Below are 8,687 nucleotides of genomic sequence, written 5' to 3' on the forward strand. Positions count from 1 at the left end.
CGGTTCTAAACGGGAAAACAGAGTGCACTCGCAGTAAAAAAAAAATGTCGACAGACTACGAGCGTGTTTTGTGAAAACGTAGATTAAAAAGAAAAGTACTTCTAAAAAGTAATTGTCTTACGTTGTATTATTAATTAAAACATACTTAACCTATGTTTTTTCAACAAAAAATGAAAATATTTTTTATTTAAGAGAGTGGCAAGTCAATGCCGGCCAAGAAAAATGCCTAGCCAATCCAGAACGACATAGCGGCGTGCGACGAGGCGACATTTGATCCTTCTCGAACAGAATATGAACGCGTTTTAGGCTATTATTTGTGCGCAAGAGCTGTTCGACCATTAAAATAAACTTCTGTGTCCTTTTTTTATGCATTAAATTTTGTACCATTGAAACCGCTGGCGACGAGGCTACGCACTCGGCTAGCAAAGTGCGTTCCGCGAACGCACTTCGACCGGAGTACACTCTGCAGCGAGTGACACTCCACTTGCGACGTTTAGATTGGGCAAAGTGCACTTAAACCGAGTGACACTCTCCGTAAGTGCACTTAACTTGCCCGCTTGACAGGGGTATTAGATTTGGCTGTGTCATTTCTGTACCCTATATATAGTGCCCATACACCGTCTGAAACTCACGCAAGACGTTTCACGTACCCAACTGCGGCTGCGTCACCGAAACATGCCTATACCCAACGTTTTTAGGCCTGTACAAGTCGCCTTCATGCAATCAAATTACATTCATTCACTTGAGCAATTCACACACGATCATGAACCCTAAACACAAACTAGGCCAACAACAGGTACTACGCTAGGAATGGACAAGTCTCCAGCTGCATTCGGGGTGTACGAGCGTGCCCTTGTTTATAAGAGCTTTCTAGTAGGCTAACAAGTGCGCTCGGAAAACCGTCTTTAAAAATTCTCGTGTTTTACGTGCCAGAACAATGATCTGGTTCTGACACACTCCATAGTACGGGATTCCGGATCAATTTTGACCACGTGGGATTAGTTAACGTGCACCTCAACAGCCTGCATCGGCAAGGTGGCGCTGTAACTCTTCCATTTATCACACCAGTGTCGTGAGCTGATCACCAGCCGCTATGATGGCGATGAAAAAAGAAAAAAATATCTAGAACAAAATGACGCACCCGTGCATCTTCACTCGATTCACGGCTGCGCGCAAAGCTTTCCGGAGACTGAAGACCACGCTGGCCAGCCGTCGGGTTGTTCGTTCTGCCGTATTCAAGGGCGACCATGCGTTATAACCCCAACACGGTTAGCGTAGTATAACATTTTCGCGTCTCGGGCACTCTTAGCTAGTGATGCGCGATCGAAAGTATAAACCCCAAATCTGAATCTCGTACCTACAATTTTGTTTTCTCCGCTCGCTAGGCTGTGTGTTGCGGCGCTGCGGTCAATCGTGGAAAGCTTCAGCGCAGATTGCCTATGGCGCAACGTCATAGCTACTAAGTTACATAACGCGGCGGGTGGAAACTGTTCTGAACGTGATCTTAAGAGGGCTATACGCAAGCCTTGGTGGTGCCACCACCACTGTTTCTGACAACAATTATACTGGAGGAAAGTCTGGCGCTGTGATTGTGCAGCTATGCCAAGGTCGTTTCAAATGGGTCGCGGCGCAAAAAAAAAAAAAAAAAAAAAAAAAAAAGATAGTCCAAGAACAATTCTCACTGGCACCAGCAGTGGCACCAGCAAGGGCGGTTTACGGAAGCAGCGATTCAAGCGTGACTAGGTGAGGAGGGAATGAACATTGTTAAAGAACCCCCGCGATCCCTCCCCCCCCCCCCCCCCCATTTTGTCTTAAATTAAAAACAAGACACCGCTTGAATTTATAAAAAAATAAAACTTCTAATCAATTTTATGTACGTGTGGCGAAGAAGGAAATTTATTAATTCGCTATATAATTAAGAATGAATGCCTTCATTTCAGTGCCCGATAAAAGGGGTGTTCACTTGGTTCGCCCCGCTATCAGTTGCAATGCGATACAGTTCGTGTAGTATGCAGAAATGCTCGCTCGTAAAGTTCACCTGCTACTATACGCCCCCTTCACACCTTGTGTTGTTTTGCTAGTCGCCGTTTGAGTTCTGGTGACGCTGTGCTTGCAAGGTGAGTTTCATCGTGGGTACCGTGTTCAGTCATAAGTAGTGAGTTACGACTGATAGATACTGCCCTAATGGCCCGACAGGAAAGTTAATTTCGCGCCTTTGACAACTAAGATGACGTCACTTTTTTACCGTATATGGCGTCCCTTGGGTTTCTGTTCCATCGTAAGTGTTCCCTCGTCACACAGATGGCGCAAAGGCCCGATCAACTGCCGGTGAAACGCCATGTTTAGAACGTATAGGTGTCTGAAAGCTTCGCTACGTATATTTACCTTACAGCGTACCGTGAATTTGTCCAATATTCGTACTTAAGTCCTTCAAGCGTTCTTGTGGCGTTTTCTTTCTTCGTTCCCCCTTTCCCGCTTTCTTTGTAAATTTCCAAGCAATCAGTTTTTTCATCACAAGACAATAACCCCGGTATTCAGCAATGCATCTTAACTTGAAGCGCACGCTTGACTTGATTTAAATGACGCCTGTCGTGAACGCACCAAAGGAATCGCAATGAGCGTCTTAGGCACGTTCACGCCAGACGTCATTTATATCAAGTCAAGCATGAGCTTGAAGATGCATTTCTGAATACGGAGGTAAGTTCTGCGCGTATGCATACTCCTTGCGAATCGGTGCACTTGCAACGGAATATTTTATTGAAAATGAGAAATTTGTCGCAAAACCGTTTGAAGCTATAGACGCACGAAGCTTAGGCAATTCCGTGTACCGTCTATTATGCCCGTGCTGCATGAACCGCCACATCTTGCAGCTCACGTAGACATTGGCGCCAGAATTCCCTCTAGTGATTTTTGTAGGAAACTCCATGGCGCCGCCGGGACTCTTTTCACGCGTCTTTTCGAAAACTCAACTGCATTCTATGGAAACAAACGACACACCTCCGGACAGCGTGTTCGGAATTGCCAGAATCTGTCAAAAGATCAAAAGAGGAACATCATAACGAGGACAGCTGTTGCTCTCGGCGCCGGCTTGGTTTGCTTTATGGCCTTCAGAACAGTCCTGCCCTCACGGGAACCTGCACTCGTCGAGGAAAGTTCCTCGCTTTCGAGGCACTGCGCTCACACCGCTGCCGTTGCCGCCAAGCGTATCGAATATCAAACTCGTCGCGGGCGGCCACCGACGTCGTGATGTTTCAACGGTGTTGCCGGCAGGCCGCAGGAATACTCGCACTCGCCGTGGCGCGGCGGAGGCCGCGGAACCAGATAAGGATTCGTCATGCTTCACAGTGAGATTTCCTTTATCTACATCATATTCCGAAAAGATGGTGGGTGCTGTGTTGCTTTGGGGCGCGATCTTGTACGCGTTCCAAAATGGAACGGAGGCGTTCCGTTCCATCGAGCCGCACACGATTGGTCGATTTGAACGTCGCGATTGAAATTGACCAATTGTGTGCGACTCGATGGAACGAAACGCCTCCGCGTACAAGATCGCGCCCTTGGTGTCAAGACGCAAAGTCATGTTCTGAACGACGTTGATACTTCATCTCGCTGCCTGCAGCTGGCGGAGGATCAGAAGCGGCCCTTGATAGTGTGGCGTCACATTAAGGCAACGCTTTTCTTATTCCTGCCGTGGCTCACAGTCGCGGCAATGCTGCTTGCGATTCCCGGCTCAAGTGTCCAGTGGAGTTAAGATTACACCGTACGACTTTTAGCAGCCGAGACGAAATTAGAGCGAGACGTTTTCTCGACAGCGAACTTTCTCTCTCCCCAAATGTCTGCACGAAGACGCCGCTTGATGTCTGCTTATCTGCCAAGTTCGGCGCAACATTGCTTCGTGCGGAGTTACTGCAAGTTTAATCTGCGCCTGCATCGTTCGTTGCATTACTGGATTTTGTTAAAAGCTCAGCAGGGTTATCAAATGATTACTGGTCGTAAAAGCGCATGGCTCTCTAAATGCCCGAGAAAACGGCCCAGAACGATCGTTCTGGGCCTCGTTTGAATTAAATGTGCATTTTGTGCAATAGACTTTCCTGCGCACTTTAAGAAGTAGCTATCAAAAACGTCGAGAATTAATGCTCTAGACCTGCTTTCATTGATTACATTAAAGTACTACACACTGTGCTAAGCAATGATAACATTTGGCTTTTCACCAGAATCAAACATCCGATAAATGTACCAGCTCACGTCACACAGGTTTGATCACGTGAAAAGGCTGCTGAGTATGTCGATCTGGGTCAGAATAAAATTGATAGAAAAAAGAAATAAAGAGCGTGACAGTTAACGAGGCCGAAACACCGAAACAGGCGACTGAAAAATTTACAACTGACTTCAGCAAAGCGAGTAGTTCTAAAGCGCTTATAAGTAAATGAGAACTCGGGTGCTGTGCGGGAAAGTTCAAACTAAGCTCACTGGCGAATTCGGCCTGAGTTCACATTACGGCAGAGCCAAAAAGGCTGTGACAAAGCACCTATCCGTACTTAAAGAGATTGAATGTGACCCTATACATGCTAAAGTTACCTGCATTAATAATAAAAGTGCTTTGGAAGAGTGCACTGCCGCCAGTGTCGTCCACTAATCATTTTTTGGTGTCTATGTACCGTGTGTCCCAGCTAACGTTAGCCAAGCTGTTCAATGAAAATAAGATTTAAAGAATACGATGCATGATACAATTATAAGATCTGCGGTGTTCAATCGTGATATGCCTGATGACCGAAAATCGTAGGTCTTAAAATTGTATCTCGCGCCATGTTTTTTTTTTTTTCAATCTTTTCTTTTGTTCTTGAACGGCTTGGCTAATGTTAGCTGGCACACGCTGTATATTCGTGGAACATGTGAGTTAAAATCGTCCAACCGCCCATTAGGTGACGTCTATGGCGCGACAACGGGACAACCATAGAGAAAGATATTCAACAAGAGGGGACACTCGGCAAAAACTGGCAACAGGAAACACGTCGCCATACGTCACGCTATAGTATTTATGCCGAACATTAGCTGTCGCGAGCATCCAAAAAAAAAAAAAAAGTGAAATTAAGTTAACAGGCATTGACTTATTTTTCAAACTCTTTGCCGCGAAAACTAAAACGTTTTGCTTATAAATGAACTTAAACTTTGCGACTCATTTTTCTTGCCTTACCTAGCGACAGGCCAATGACGCGCCAGATGCATGCGTCATCCGCCAGACACTCCCCCGAAGCCAGCGAGGACGGCTGCGCGCGCGTTTAAGCGCTCGCGCGCGGCGACCCGTCTGTCTCTCTCTCTCTCTCTCTCTCTCTCTCTCTCTCTCTCTCTCTTTAATGTAACCTGGTTTATTGGGCTCTCGGCGTATTCTTGCGTTCCTTCTGCACTGGGACAAGACACCACTGCACTATTGGACTACGGCAAGGTGAGAAATCTTGTTTCACAGCTAGTCTACGTACGACGCAATTAGGCTTACGGCACGGGACCGAGACTTAAGACGCAGTTAGCGAAAAACAGCTCGGTTGTCCTGGCGCAGTTAATTTGTGTTAATGAATCGTGCTGGGACATGTTTCCGACGTTTCCTATAGGGGATTATTGTAACTTATTTTGGTTTTTGAGGCACACTGGCTGACGTGTCGCAGTTAGCGAGAACTAACTCGGCCGTGGTGCTTAGTCTAGTGCATCTTGCTATGTGAAGTTTGTGCCGCTTTCTCTGACGCCAGATATTACTGAAAAGTAATTTCTTACTTTTTGAGGCACGCTGGCCGCACAGCGCGCTGTGACGCAGTTAGCGATAAGCAGCTCGGCCGTGGTGATAAAGTTAGCTTGGCGTGTAATGAATCTTAGAGGGACAAGTTTGTGACGTTTTTTGTGGCCCCGCAACAACATATACCTTCTTTCGGTACTCACGCCTGTTGAAAACTCGATGGGCGGTTGCCAAGAGTGATAACATGGAAGTGTGTTGCTGGCGCCGGCAGAACGCGCGAAAGATAACGCCGAGGAACATATCAGAAACTTGTAATTCGAAAATTCCGTCTTCTAAAGGACTGAAAACAGGGTTTGCACCCACGCATTTGTCTTGAGTGCCTGTTGGGTCCGTGTGTATGTAGCGTACCGTCGCGTCGCCCGAGGCCAAGTTTTGGAAACGCGAAGTCGCCCGTGTATTTGTGCGGCTAAAGTGCAGGAAATAATGCCCGGAAATGGGGGAATGCTTGGAAATCAGATGTTTTCTTATTTTATGGTATTGTTTGGGATGAGTCGTGTATTTTCTACACCATGTATGCAAAAGCGAATTGCTTTTGTTTGTAATGCCACCCATTCACCGCTTTTGCACGTTTCGCCTCTACACGCAGTATTCCTATATCTAAATACCAAACGACACATGCTTGTAACATGCTGTTTCATGCTTGTAAATGTAACATGCTTGTATTTACCTTTTTTTTTCAGCTGATGCCAGTCCGGTGGAGCTTCATACAGCAACTACTGCTTACCTGGGGTCACAACGTTGGATGAACGCACAAAAGCGCAGAACGAGCTTTTATATAGAGCAAAATAAATATTTCCTCATTTCACAAGGAGTCTTGCGTCTACTTTGTGAAATTGCACGTGGCACAGATTTGATGGGACTTGACAAAATCGTTCGCAATCATTTTTACCAAATAATAAACCGATTCCGCACGAAGGCCGTGCGCGGTCGGGCAAAAAAAAAAAGCAAAGAAAAAAAAAAGCAGCCGGCGTGCTAGCTAGCGTTCAAAATGCGCGCGCCCAAAACCGAAACCGGAAGTGATCTATGCCGACCGCTTGGAGCGCTGTTGTCAATTCGGCCGCTGGGCGCTATGGGAGTGTCCCTCTTGTTGAATATCTTTCTCTATGGGATAACTGCGAACATCGGCAAGAGCGCCTCTATTCGCCTTTTCGCTCGCGTGATAACAGCCGCGATAGTGCGGCACCCAAGAAACTTCCGGTCACGGGCCTTACCAGTCTACTGTGCAGGATCACAAACGCACTCCTGCTAATCTATATCACCAGCATTACCTTTCTAGCTCGCTATATTTAGCGGACTACGTCGTTGAGCCAAACCGGAAGCCGTCCGGGGGCGCGACTTGCCAATTGCTAGTAGGTGCAGCTAAAGTCCCTATATAGGTACAGCGGGGTCGTGGCACTGCGGGTCACGTGACTTCCGCTTAACACGTGTTGTCATGGCAATCGTGGTGCTCCTAGGCGCTTAGGGACATAATCGCTTAGGGACCTTTGAGGCACTGGTCTGCACGGCCGCGCGGCGGCTGCGTGGCTCTCTTATCTGAGCGTGGCTCTCTTATCTCTGGGACCGGGCGCAGCGACCTTGCCGAGCGCAGCTCCTACGTGCGTAGGGAGCGAATCGTTTAGGGCGCGTTCAATGTCGGGCGGTGTCTGGGCCACGCCGGCCGCGCTCTATTATTGTAGCGTTTGTTGTAGTGGCGGAAATCCTTGCAGTAGTGGTGGTGTGGCATGACGGCTTTTGATCTTGGTGAACTGTGGGGGTGTAAACAAGCGGATTTACAGGGTGTGAGAGAGAAACGATGATATTCCTAAATAAACACATCACCGTTTTGATGATCCAAATATAATCTCACTATCAGGGAGGGAGCAGTCTACCTGACTGGAGCAGTATTTTTTTATTTGGGCGTCGGCGCCCGGCACCGCGGCTTCCGCCGCGGCACCGGGGTACAAACGCGAGCAGCCTCCGCTTGTTTACACCACCACAGTTCACCGAGATCAAAAGCCGTCATGCCACACCACCATTACTGTAAGTATTTCCGCCACTAGAACAAACGCTACAATAAACGCTACAGACAGCGCCAGACATTCAATGCGCCCTAAACGATTCGCTCCCTACGCACGTAGGAGCTGCGCTCGGCAAGGTCGCTGCACCCGGTCTCGGAGGTAAGAGAGCCACGCTCAGCGGAGACCAGTGCCTCAAAGTCCCTAAGCGATTCTATCCCAAGGCACCTAGGAGCTCCACTATTGCCATGACAACAAGTGTTAAGCGGAAGTCTCCGCTGTACCTACTAGCAATTGTAAAGTCGCGTCTGGGGCGTATGTTTGTAAACAGCGAAAAGGTCTTGACGCCGGTTTGCGATTCCGGCTTCCACTTCGGATGCGGAGAGGCCAGGAAACACTAATTCATCGATTACGGCTTGGTGTGGCGTACACTCGCAAATACCTTTACAAGATTGGACAAGAACGGGACCCTGACTGTAGGGTCTGTCACACTCCCGAGGCAATAGACAACATACTTTGCGTGTGCCCTCAATATGCGGCTGAGCGAAGGACACTAAAGCGGAGTGTTGACTGTTTGGACTCCCGCCCTTTTTCGGAAGCAAATGTTTCAGGCGCGTGGAGAAGAGTCGATCATGCCCAGCGCACCATAAGATCACTTTTGAACTTTATGTAGTGAGACGCGCTTAGACGGTCGTCTCTAGGACCTGTGAAGTCAGGACTTGAGAAGTGCGAAATGTGTTTGCGCGATGACGTTTTGTGTGTACAACGCTACTCCTGCGTGTAGTGTGTGAAAAGTGCACAACCGCGTATTGGAAAGCGTGTGTAAATAGTAGCTCATTGTACGATATCATAATCACCTGCCACCTATACCTCTCCTGTATCTCCCACTTCCCCTTACACCAGTGAGGAGT

The sequence above is a fragment of the Dermacentor silvarum genome, chromosome 8 (assembly GCF_013339745.2).
Source record: "Dermacentor silvarum isolate Dsil-2018 chromosome 8, BIME_Dsil_1.4, whole genome shotgun sequence".
Taxonomy (NCBI): domain Eukaryota; kingdom Metazoa; phylum Arthropoda; class Arachnida; order Ixodida; family Ixodidae; genus Dermacentor; species Dermacentor silvarum.